Here is a 12,678-nt window from a genome sequence, read left to right on the forward strand (position 1 = left end):
CCTTGAAAAAAAGTCGCACAGAAAAGTAAAATCGCCCTTAGACCTCAAAAACGAAGTAGAAGATAATATAACTTAACAAAAACAGGAAAGAAAAGTCGCACAAAGCTTAACCCTTTGTGGCCCAATGTTGCCCACAGGCAACAAAATCTTTTAGAGCTTATATTTTATATGCAGCTAGCAGTTATGTATTATTTGGATTTCATATGTGGAGACCTAATTATAGACGACACATATCAAAAGAAAAATCAAAAAAATTCAAAAAATTGGTAATGTTATGAGCTTTTCAATATAGAGAAACGGGCAACTATATGTACAGTACTAATTTGTGTATACAGTGCAAATTATTTAAATCGATTCGTATTCGAATTGTACAAATTCTACCCTCAGAATTATTTTTGATTCTTGTAAAATTGAATACAGAGGATAATTTAAAATGATTTTTCTGACGATTTTGCATTTGGTTTTCTTGATATTGGACTTTATTTTTTCCGAAAGAATGTACTGTATCTCCCGAATGCAAGGATATATCGATGTCTATCCTATTTAGGATAGTTGCATTAAATCTGTGAACAGAAATTTGTCCTAAGATTGCGGGAAAAAAATCGGGGCTCAAAGGGTTAAAATGTTGCAAACAGAGTTACAAAGCATTAAAAAGGTTGCAAATTGCGACTTTAGTCCAGGGTTAGCCAACAATACATATGCAAACTGCTATGATTGTGTTGGACACACGCATAGATCCGTTGGGAGAGTAATTTTCGCTCTCTCTCTGTACAGATCGTCTATGTTAAAGCATTGCAAAGCATACGACATGTTCGATGTCGAGAATAATGTTGAGTTCAAACACAGAACTGTGATTGTATTGGTACACTCCCAAAGCGCCCACGGGCGCCTGTTTGGTGAACAGTGTTTTAAATTCAATATTCAACAGCAGGCATGCTCGGCCATATACGCTACCGTAACTGAGGGTCGATGGGTAAACACATTATCTCTTTCTTTCTCTTTACGTCAGTCGTTTTTAATGGTTAATTCTCAGTTACGCTCGCACACACTTGCTCTCAATTTAATTTTGCCCAACTCTGTTCAACAGGATGCATAAGATCAGGGTTAGCCAACAATACATATGCAAACTGCTATGATTGTGTTGGACACACGCATAGATCCGTTGGGAGAGTAATTTTCGCTCTCTCGGTGCAGAATATGTTAAAGCACTGCAAAGCATACGACTTGTTCGATGTCGAGAATAATTTTGAGTTCGAACACAGAACTGTGATTGTATTGGTACTCTCTCAAAGCGCCCACGGGCACCTGTTTGGTGAACGTTGCATAAGATTCATACGATACAACAGACCAGAACGATGTTTAAATTGTTTCGAACAAATTTTAAAAGTGCGATTTCTTTTCTTCATACCATAACAATGAGCCAGGCAAGGAATACTTTGTTTGATATGACGTAGAACGACGATGTTTAAACGATCGTTTGCAACAGCTACAAACGTGTCGTTGTTGCTCGCCGCCATGTTTGAACATCAGATGTTGTTTGTATTTTTGTGGATCGTTGAAGTAACGACGACATGTTTGACATTTACCTAAGGGTTTTAGGGATTTCTTTGATCTCTTGGACGAAGTTGCAACGCGTTTGCATTGCGACCATCGGTATTTTTTATGTGATTGTGTAGACTTTGGCGGTGTGAATTACTACCATTTCTTGATAACTTATCATTCGATACTGATACATTGGGTTCGGAAATTTGTGTATCAAATTTCTGTTCTTCGTTCTCTTCATAGGCTCTCGTGGGATTTTCACTCACCTGATCTCTACTTTTCCCAGCACCTACAAGTTTGTCTTCTTGGGAATATTCACTGAGGTCACGAGAATCATCTTTAATTTTGGTGTCAATATCTCCTGCTAAAAAATCGCTACTAGTTGTTGCAATATTATCCCATACGAGAGGTATCGAACTTTGTATAACAAATTTCGATACATCGATTTCTTCATAGGCTATGGTGGGTTCTTCTGTGACAAGACTACCTTCCACTGTGGCATTATGCAAATCTCCATCCTCATCATCATCGATGACAATTATTCGTTCTGTTGTTGATTCATTAGGGGCAACACTTGTTTGAGACACGGTAGATGGCATGATTTCCCGAGACTCACCTATGTAATTATGATTCAACAATCTGTTGTCTGAATTACCACAGCGTTCACAATTTAAACACTGACGTACCCTGGGATTTAAGTGTGATCGGGCATGTCTTGCCAGATGACAACGTAGTCGGAATTTACGACTACAACATTCCAAAATGTAATGCTCTTCAGGATGCGTTTCGTTAAAGTGGTCCGACAACTGAGTAAAGGTTGTATGAATTGTATTGCATATACGACAGTTCAGAGTCGGCCTCCATTGACTTATAATGGCATCAAGTTGAGCAGAAGTGGATATTTGTTTTTTCTTCTTTAAACTTTTTCTACTGGTACTCGGAATATCTCATTCTCCCACATCACGCTGTTCATCCTGAGGCATTTTCGACCACTTTGAGTTGTAATTTTGCCCAGCAAAATTCGATTTTACCCACTGTTCATAGCGTTTTTTGGCCTCTTCATTATAACCTTCGCTATCTTTTATAGTGCTTGCAATTGAAATAGTGTCGGAATGTTCCTCTAAACTGCGACGAATTTTTATATTCTCCCAAAAGTTCAACCCAGTTTCTTCAGCTGATTTAATAGTCTCGTTGGGAACAATTTTCGCTGTATTATATTTGAAAATCGCTTCCTCTTCAAGATCTTTGAGATATTTCTCTTTGGCGAGAACCACATTCCTTTGGAAATCATCAAAAGTGGAAATGTGATGCAAACATTCGTCACACAAAACCGGCAATGGATCTGGTTCGCTGTTTCAATTTCAAGAAACTATAAAAAGTAATGATAAAAGATACATTGGTTTTATATTTTGTAGTTCTTCTATAGAATAATTCCCTATATTGAGGATATCTGAAGTCTACTTTTTTGTACTTTGAAGACAAGTTTTACGCTCTAGAGGCACATCAGGGAGACCACAGCACGCGTTCTCTATTTGAAAGTTATTTGTTTGAAAGAGAGCGTGAAAATGGCTCTCTGGCTGATCCTTCTCTAGAGATCGTCGAAGTCTTAATACTGTCATCTGTATGTCGTTTTCGTGATTAGAACTTACCGATGCACTGTGGGCGAAATGGACGATCTAGCGTCGTTTAATTCAATTTTCAAAGTGTTTAATTGAGCCAAAATTGTGTCTCTATCGATTACTACTATCCCACTGATCTAATATATGGATTCCATTCTGATTGATATGATCTAGTTGAACAGCTGTGAGCTGTCAAACACAACATATGTTTCAGTCAATGCATAACTAAGCTTCAACACGTGTTTTCTTTGCATTGCCAAATTTTCTCTAAAGTTGCATTTGTCTCAATTAAGTGAATGAAAAGTTGATTTATTTATTGTTAGAGGTATGTATTAACTAAAAAAGTTTTTTTGTGACCTGTGCTAAAGTGTTGTTGAAAAAATGTAGTTAAAGTGTACGATACCACTCATATGCTTGAAAAAATCCAAAGTAAGACTTCCGTAGACCGGAACTTCTGATATTCGTGTGTATTCGCGCTATAATGTGTTTTTTTAAATTACTATGTCGTCTTGTGATTGTAAAATGTCCAAATGATCTGCAGCCACCTGCAACTTTACATGATATTGCATTTTTTAGGAAAAATGTCGATCCTCAGACGAGAAGTTTATTTACTATGGCGCAACGAGCCTGTGCCTACTAAAAAATTTTCTGTCATTGAAACTCATATATTTAATAATATTATTAATGTCAACATGTGCGATGCTAATAAAGTTCTTCTAATAAACAAAAAAAAAAATAGAAAATTTGTAGCAAAATTGTCTGAGAAATGGAAATTCAACCATAGAAGCAGCCACAAATTTGAAGAAAACAACAAGGAGTGGTTAGACGGATAAATTTTATTAGTTAATCCACTGACTAATCGTGGAACATCCGATAAGAAGTTTGACGAATGTTCCAACAAAACGAAACTAAAATTTTATCCAAATGGAGTCCAATTTACGAACTATTCAGCTCAAGTGCCTTTAAAAGATATGGTAGATCATATTGTTACGCGCCTCGAAGAAGCTCATTCTTCTATCAGAATTTAATGTTGCTGAACGGAGTGAGCAGAATCTCATTTCTAGCGGGCTCAAAATCGATATTGAATCTTTTAGGCATATGCTTTACAGACCGCAGAACTTTTTATCATACTGTATCCTTGGTTTTATATGCCGTGTTCCATACATAAAATCTTAATACATGGAGACGATATAATTAAAGTATCACCACTTCAAATAGGAAAAATGTCGGAAGAAGCGTTAGAAGCCCGGCGAAGATTACCGCAATTTCCGTGAGCACCATACGCGAAGGACATCCCGATTAAATACAATGAAAGACTTGATGCATGAGCTTTTGTGTTCATCAGATCCCTTGATTTCAAACTTACGCAAACCACAAGACAACCAAAAAAGAAAGATGCCTATAATGATATTTTATAACTTTTGGCAGAACATTGTGTATCCAAATCGGAATAAGAAACTATTATTACAATAGTAATAATAGTTTCTTATTTCGATTTGTATTTTTTCCTTTTTTTATTTATAATTAAATTTTTGTTATGAAAACAACTAAAATGTATGAAGTCTGAATAAGGCCAAAATATTGTTAAAAAAATTAATAAATAAATGTTTAAAAAAATATGTTTTTATTATTAAAGTTTAATATATTCTTAGCCCCAAAGAATGAGAAACATTAAATATTCCAACCTTATCATGTTTTCCTGAATGAAATAAACAATGTCTAAAAAATGAAAAAAAATTGCAACTTTCAAAAAAAAAAAAAATATATATATATATATATATATATTTATATATAAAGACATTAAGAATTTTTTTAACTCTGTAGCTTTATCTATTCTCAACTAAAAAAAGATATTACAAAAAATAGAAAACAAAATCCCTAAGCGCTATTAATTAAACGCCGCTAGATGAGCCTTTTCGCCCACTGTGCGATGGCGGGAAAAATTTAATTGATGTTTGATAAGCCTCTGTAAAATTCCCCCTTTCATCAAAAAGTGTTATTGAATTGTCACAAATATTTTTGCACAAACGGCAGGCATTCAGGAAGGAAGACATATTGCTGTCCTGAATGAAAAAAGAAGAATAAGAATTAATTTTAGACTTCCTTTAAAAGAGATCACATATTCAATTAAACTTTGTAATAAAAACACAATGCGACAAAATGTTGGGTTGGAAAATTTCTACTGGCAATGAAAAACCTTGTTGAGTGTATGAACACCCAGAAGAAGGACAAGTTTTGAACTGGTTATTTAGATAATAAACCCGCGATAAATTTATTGAAATGGACTATTATTATTTTTCTTATCTGAATATCCGGTTCAAAAACTTATAAACTTTCATCTTCGAAATAAGATTTTATAGCCTACACAACTATGTCAGGCTATTATGGCTTTGTGCAGCCCCAGGAGTTTGTAACGAAGCGAAATATTGGTTCTAGATCCACCTTTAAGTATACCGATCGTCATATCTCGACTAGCTGAGTCGATCTATACATGTGTATACATGGCCAAAGAATAAGCATGCCTGTTTTGATAAAGATCGATAAATATTTAAAGGGTCAAATGGATCCTGACTTTTGTGTGAAAATTACAAAATTTGTATTCAATAGAGGATATGTTTAGCCCTGAAAGACGTAGTCCCGAGATGTTGATAGTTTATCCAAGAAGAGTGGTAGTCCTTTAAATTGATACCAATTACATTGTTGTGTGTACTTCGATGTGGAAGTTACACTTAAAGATTTTCTGGTGTCTACGTATTCAGATATTATTTAGTAACCCATTACCAAACTAGAGGGTGGAAATATAGAGCTGATTGCTTTGAAATTTTTCATGAAGTTCCAGTTATGGTCAAGGACAACACCAATAATTTTGGGTGATGATCAGATAATAATATTGGTATGATGTAGAGCGAAAACATAATTTTTTGTTTTTTTTTTTCGAGTCGATCTCACAACTGAAAGCCGAACCACACAACACAACCCATGATAAAGGGAATCCGCACAAGTAATTAGAAGAGCTGAACTGAATATTATTAGTAAAATTTGTTGACCTCTAGTTGGTCAAGGGGGTGCAAATATCGCGAAATATTGCCCGACTCAGAATATCGATCCACAGACAATTAGATTTTCGTGGAAGTTGTGTAGGGTATTATATGGTCGGCCCCGTCCGACTGTACAGCTCCACTAACTTGTTTTTGGTTTATTTGGCCTAACTATATATGTTTTTAGTAAATATTTCCGATGAATCCGAATATTTATAATAAACTAGCGGGCCCGGCAAACGTATTGCCTAGTAATATTGTTTATGTCTAATTTTCGGAATTTTAGGTTTGATTTTATACCCTCCAAATACATTTCTAATACTTATATGATATTTGATCCCCCATAGTGGGGGATTTGGACACGATTTTAAATCTAATCGGCTGTAATTTGGCATTTGGTTCTTATTTGGTGGAATGAATCGCACTAAAATTATCTACATTTGTCTACTCTTTGAGGTAGCTCCCATATAACAGTACGTAACATATTCGGCATTTTGGGAAGTCTGTTCCAGTGTGGCTGTAATGTTTTATTTTGGATGATCAAAACCTCTTTACCAAAAATTAGCAATATTAGTAAAATTTTCCGTGTAGCCCCATATAATAGTATCCCCCATTGTTTGGTATTTTCTCATGTGGTGTCAAATCTTCCTTCCAAAAATTAATATATATCCATTCTCTGAAGGGTAACAGACATATATGTGGAAACATTTCTATTTAGGCCCAAGCCTACATACTGGTCCACTCCATTTTCGGAATTGTGAAGACTTGACCGAATTTTCTCATAGAGTATGCCATACATATTTCCCGTTTAATTTTTGGTACGTTGAAGTTCTTTCCCTCTTTTTCCAACCTGAGTGTCTATATGGCTGTAATTTTATATTTTGGATGATCATCGAGTAGAAAATGTTTCTAAATGCCTCCATATAATGGCATTCCAGATTATACGATCCTTTGGGGATTCGGACACATTTTTTAAACTAATCGACTGTAATTGGTTGTTTTATTTGATAGCATGAATCCTACTAAAATTGTCAATATCAGTTCAATCTTCTGTATTTTGGGGGATTTAGTCACGTGTTAGAACAAAATTGGCTGTAATTTTATATTTTAGATGATCAGTGAGTATAAAATCTACTTACAAAAAATTATGCATACCTGAGTGTTATCGGTAGTTAGCATGTTCAATACGAATGGGTAACATCGGACGGAGTTTTCATATAACCTTCAAGTCGATACGTCATCGCTATTTTTTATAAAATTGCTGGTTTTTTGTTTGTTGTTCTCTTTTCAGCTGAGCTTTATAATAGATTTTTGCAAAGAACACATCTCGTATATTACACTGTGATAAACATTTTTGGTGTCGGATATATGCGAGGTGTTTAGTTCAAAGATATTGAACAACGATTAGACATATAACCGCCTGATTTGTTATTTCCCGTGGCATAGCAACATTTCAGGTACATTAAGGAACAACATATTCCTGTTATTATTAGTTTCAAACATATTAATCAAGGGCATGGATCATAGAATCATGATACCCTGAATGGACACGAACTCGATTCAGAATCTCTTCTGATTTTCCATCCTTGCATTAGTTCCAAAATGTACTTGCATTCTATGGACGACCTAAGTCAGGTCGTCTTCTCCTCGGCATCTTAACGTTATTAGTAGACCTCGGATTTTTGCATATTTTTTATGCTTTATCCGATTGGACTCAAATTTTGTATTTAGGCGTTTCATGCTTTAATTAATCGATATTTGGGGTCATGTCAAAAATATGCAAAAAATATGCAAAATATATGCAAAAAATATGCAAAATATATGCACAAAATATGCAAAAAATATGCAAAATATGCAAAAAATATGCAAAATATGCAAAAAATATGCAAAAATATGCCAAAAATATGCAAACATATGCAAAATATGCAAACATATGCAAAAAATGCAAAAATATTCAAAATATATGCAAAATATGCAAACATATGCAAAATATGCAATCATATGCAAAAAATGCAAAATATGCAGAAATATTCAAAATATATGCAAAATATGCAAACATATGCAAGGTATGCTAGGTCGCAATATTAAAGATAGAACTTAGAAATTTTGCACATATATTATTATTACTCCTAGGATGTTTGGTATTGGAAATGGGATATATCGGTCCACGTTTTAGTATATCGCCATATAACGGTTATATATGTTTGCATGTTTTATACATATATTTAGCAAATTTCAATTTCATAATGCCCCAAAAATCTAACAGTTGAACCATGAAACGCATACATACACAATTAGATTTCTATAGGTTAAAAATAAAGAAAGCACACAAATTCGAAAACTACCCTGAATTTTTTTTTGATTAAAATGATTGCATATGTGAAATATGTTGCTCATATTTGCCTATATTTTTCATATTTTTTGCATATTTCTCGCATATCGACCTAGCATACCGTGCATATTTTTTTTGTATATTTTGCATATGTTTGCATATTTTGCATATATTTTGCATATGTTTGCATATTTTGAATATGTTTGCATATTTTGCATATATTTTGCATATTTTTGCATATTTTGCATATATTTTGCATATGTTTGCATATTTTGCATATTTTAGCAAATATTTTGCATATTTTATGCATATCGACCTAGCATATTTTATGCATATCGACCTAGCATATTTTGCATATTTTTTGCATATTTTTGCATATCTCGTGCATATGCAAAATATGCAAATATGCAAAAAATTAAAAAAATATGAACCCTTCAAATAATTCTAAATCCTTTGAAACGAATTTGTGTCCAATCAGAATTTCGATATCTTCATTATTAAAAAATATGCAAATATGCAAAATCCGAGGTCTAGTTATTAGTTAATGACGTTAAGATGTCGAACAATAGTGTAACTACCGAACAATAGTGTAACTACCGAACAATAGTGCAACTACCGAACAATAGTGTAACTACCAGAAAGTTCTCGCGCACGTATCAGTAATCGAAACTTAATCCTTTCAGAAACATTATTTGTGACAAAACTTAAAATTTATCAAACTTAAAAAACAAAAAATTCTGACAAAAAAAGCAAATTGAATGTATGAATCTACATTTTATTTAGAAAACATTTGTATGGGTAATATAAAAGTCAGCTTTTTAGATATTTCCCGGCATTTATTCGATCTTTTAAAACCTTTTAAACCTTCCCTGAAGCTCCACGAACATTTCAAGACTAAGATAAGAAAAATCCGTTCAGCCGTTCTCGAGTTTTAGCGAGACTAACGAACAGCAATTCATTTTTATATATGTATATAGAAGATAATTTTTACTGAATATATTGAAATACCTAACATGATGCCGGTAAAATTGAGGAACTTCAATTATAACGTTAAAATATCGATTTCTCTATTTCGAGGACCCCACCTAAATTCTTATGAACAAAATTTTTGTAGAACATTGCGAGGATGAAAACCCACGTCTTGTTATAATTGCAGATCGGTTCAATACATTAAGGACGAAAAGAACGCACAAGGAATCCAATTAAAGGAACAAAATGTTTTACAAACAAATTCCACCTTCGATTTTATTGATTTAATTTAAACAAGTTAAAAAAGCGTTAAGTTCGGCCGCCCGAATTTTTGATACCCTCCACCATAGGAATACTGGCAGTTACGTGAAATGAAATATGGGGATCATACCAAAAAGTGGACCTATAACGACAATTCTACAAATCGATTGTTTCAAACCATAATGTTGACCAAATGCAAAACACATTTAAAGGCGTTTTTTAACTTAAAACCCCAAAATTTGGAACGCATAGTAGGGTGAAACATGTCTATAAAATCCTCAAAATACTGCAATAGATTTCAGAATATTACGTGTATTTTTTATTGGTTCAAATATTTATGTAGATCACACAAATTCTATTTTAATGGTCTTTTACACATTCTATGTCTGTTCTCTTTACAGGATATTGTACATATTAGCATCTCTTGTATGTACCACAAAGTGGTAAAGGGTATATGATGTATAATTATTTTGTGAGGAATTATTACATACTTTTTGGTATAGGGTACCATAACTTTTGCTGCTCACTGTATCTCAGCCATAACATGAACGTTGGCTTTTAAGTGCTCAAAAGTTGAAGGTTTACTGCACAAACACGATCAAAGGTCCATTAAACAAGTCTAATGGTGTTAAATCGCATTATGTTGGGGGCATGAGAAATCGTTACGAGAAATTACGCGACCAGGAAATGCCTCATGTAACAAAACAAAACATATTCTACAATTCGTATTCTTCAATAGCAGACAAAAAATGCAGTTATCATATGACCATAAAGCTCCGAAGAAGGTCCAATCCCCTTATGTACAAAATAGTACGGTATGCACAAAATAGTACTCTCTTTCGGACAAATAGGTATATGTGAGCTATGTCTAAATCGAACCGATTTCAATGAAACTAGCACATCATTCAGTGGGCTTTACAATCGGACAAACATTGGGAATTTGTTGCTCAATTTACATAAACTCGGACGAAAATATATATATATATATATTTAAATTTGAACCGATTTCAACAGAGCTTTACATACGGCAATCTGTTCTTAATTCAGTATTCTGTGCAATATATTGTCTCAATCGGAAAAACTTTGAAGTTTGGTGCATCATTTCAGGGGACCCCCAATTTTCGGTGTCAAAAAATTTAATTTGGGGTTTTGACTTAATTCGAATCTGTACAAATGCAAGAATGTCCCTATAAGATTCAAGTGAAAATCTGAAGAAATCTTGAAGATATAGCCGATTTATTCGTCCGCATCAAGTGACGGCAAGAGCGATTCTCAAACTTTAAACGCATTTTTCTCGAAGCAGTGTTTTTACGAATGGCAGCACGAAAACTCAAAAACTAATAATCCAATCGTTTCCAAATTATGACACGTTTCTCTGGCAGTGTATATCTATCGTATGAACTAGGATAAAGGCAATCGGCGAAAAACATCGTTATTATACCCTCCACCATAGTATGGAGGGTATATTAATTTTGTTTTTCCGTTTGTAACTCATCGAAATAATCATTTCCGACCCTATAAAGTATATATATTCTTGATCAGCGTAAATACATTCTGTCTGTCCGTCTCTCTGTTGTAATCACTCAAGCGTCTAAACGAATTGAGATAGATCGCCAAAATTTTGTCTGCAGGCAGGTCAAGTTCGCAGATGGGCTTTATCAGTCCACCTTTATGCATAGCTCCCATATAAGGGTACCCCCCAATTTTCGGTATTTTAGGATTCTTGAGCGCGGGTTTCAACCGAATTCGCTGAAATTTGGTACATTGAGTTCTTATTGGGTACCAAACATCCCCACTAAAAATTATAAATATAGGTCCACTTTTTCTGGTAGCCCCCATATAACGGTACCTTCCAATTTCTAGTTTTTCGGGGGTTTTGACCAGATTTTTTCACCGAATTGGCTGTAATTTAGTAATTTGAATTCTCATTGGGTAGCAAACATCTCCATAAAAAATTATGAATATAGGTAAATTTTTTCGGGTAGCCCCCATATAAGGGCACCCCCAATTTTCGATATTTTGAGGTTCTTGAGCGAGTTTTTCAACCGAATTCGCTGAAATTTGGTATTTTGTAGTCGTATATGGTAGCAAATCTCCCCACCAAAAATTATTAATATTCACCCCATTTTAGGGGTAGTCCCCATATAACCCCCTTTTGATACCCTCCACCATAGTATGGAGGGTATATTAGTTTTGTTTTTCTGTTTGTAACGCATCGAAATACTCATTTCCGACCCTATAAAGTATATATATTCTTGATCAGCGTAAAATTCTATGACGATTTATGCATGTCCGTCTGTCCGTCTGTTGTAATCACTCTAGCGTCTAAACGAATTGAGATAGATGACCGAAATTTTGCATAGAGTCGTCTTTTGTCTGCAGGCAGGTCAAGTTCGAAGATGGGATATATCGGTCCACGTTTAGGCATAGCTCCCATATAAGGGTACCCCCCAATTTTCGGTATTTTGAGGTTCTTGATCTCGTTTTATAACCGAATTCGCTGAAATTTGGTACTTTGAGTTCTTATTGGGTAGCAAATGTCCCCACCAAAAATTATAAATATAGGTTAATTTTTTCGGATAGCCCCCATATAATGGTACCCCCAATTTTCGGTATTTTGGGAATCTTGAGCGCATTTTTCAACCGCATTCGCGAAAATTTGGTACATTTGGTTCTTATTTAGTACCAAATATCTACGCAAAAAATTATAAACATAGGTCCACTTTTTCTGATAGCCCCCATATAAGGGTACCCCCAAATTTTCGGTATTTTGAAGTTCTTGAGTGCGTTTTTCCACCGAATTCTCTGAAATTTGTTATTTTGAGTTCTTAATGGGTAGCAAATGTTCCCACCAAAAATTATAAATATAGGTTCATTTTTCCGGATATCCCCCATATAAGGGTACCCCCAATTTTCG

Source organism: Musca vetustissima, unplaced genomic scaffold (genome assembly GCF_032173495.1).
Source record: "Musca vetustissima isolate MV318-11 ecotype Yass unplaced genomic scaffold, APGP_CSIRO_Mvet_v1 utg28242, whole genome shotgun sequence".
Lineage (NCBI taxonomy): Eukaryota > Metazoa > Arthropoda > Insecta > Diptera > Muscidae > Musca > Musca vetustissima.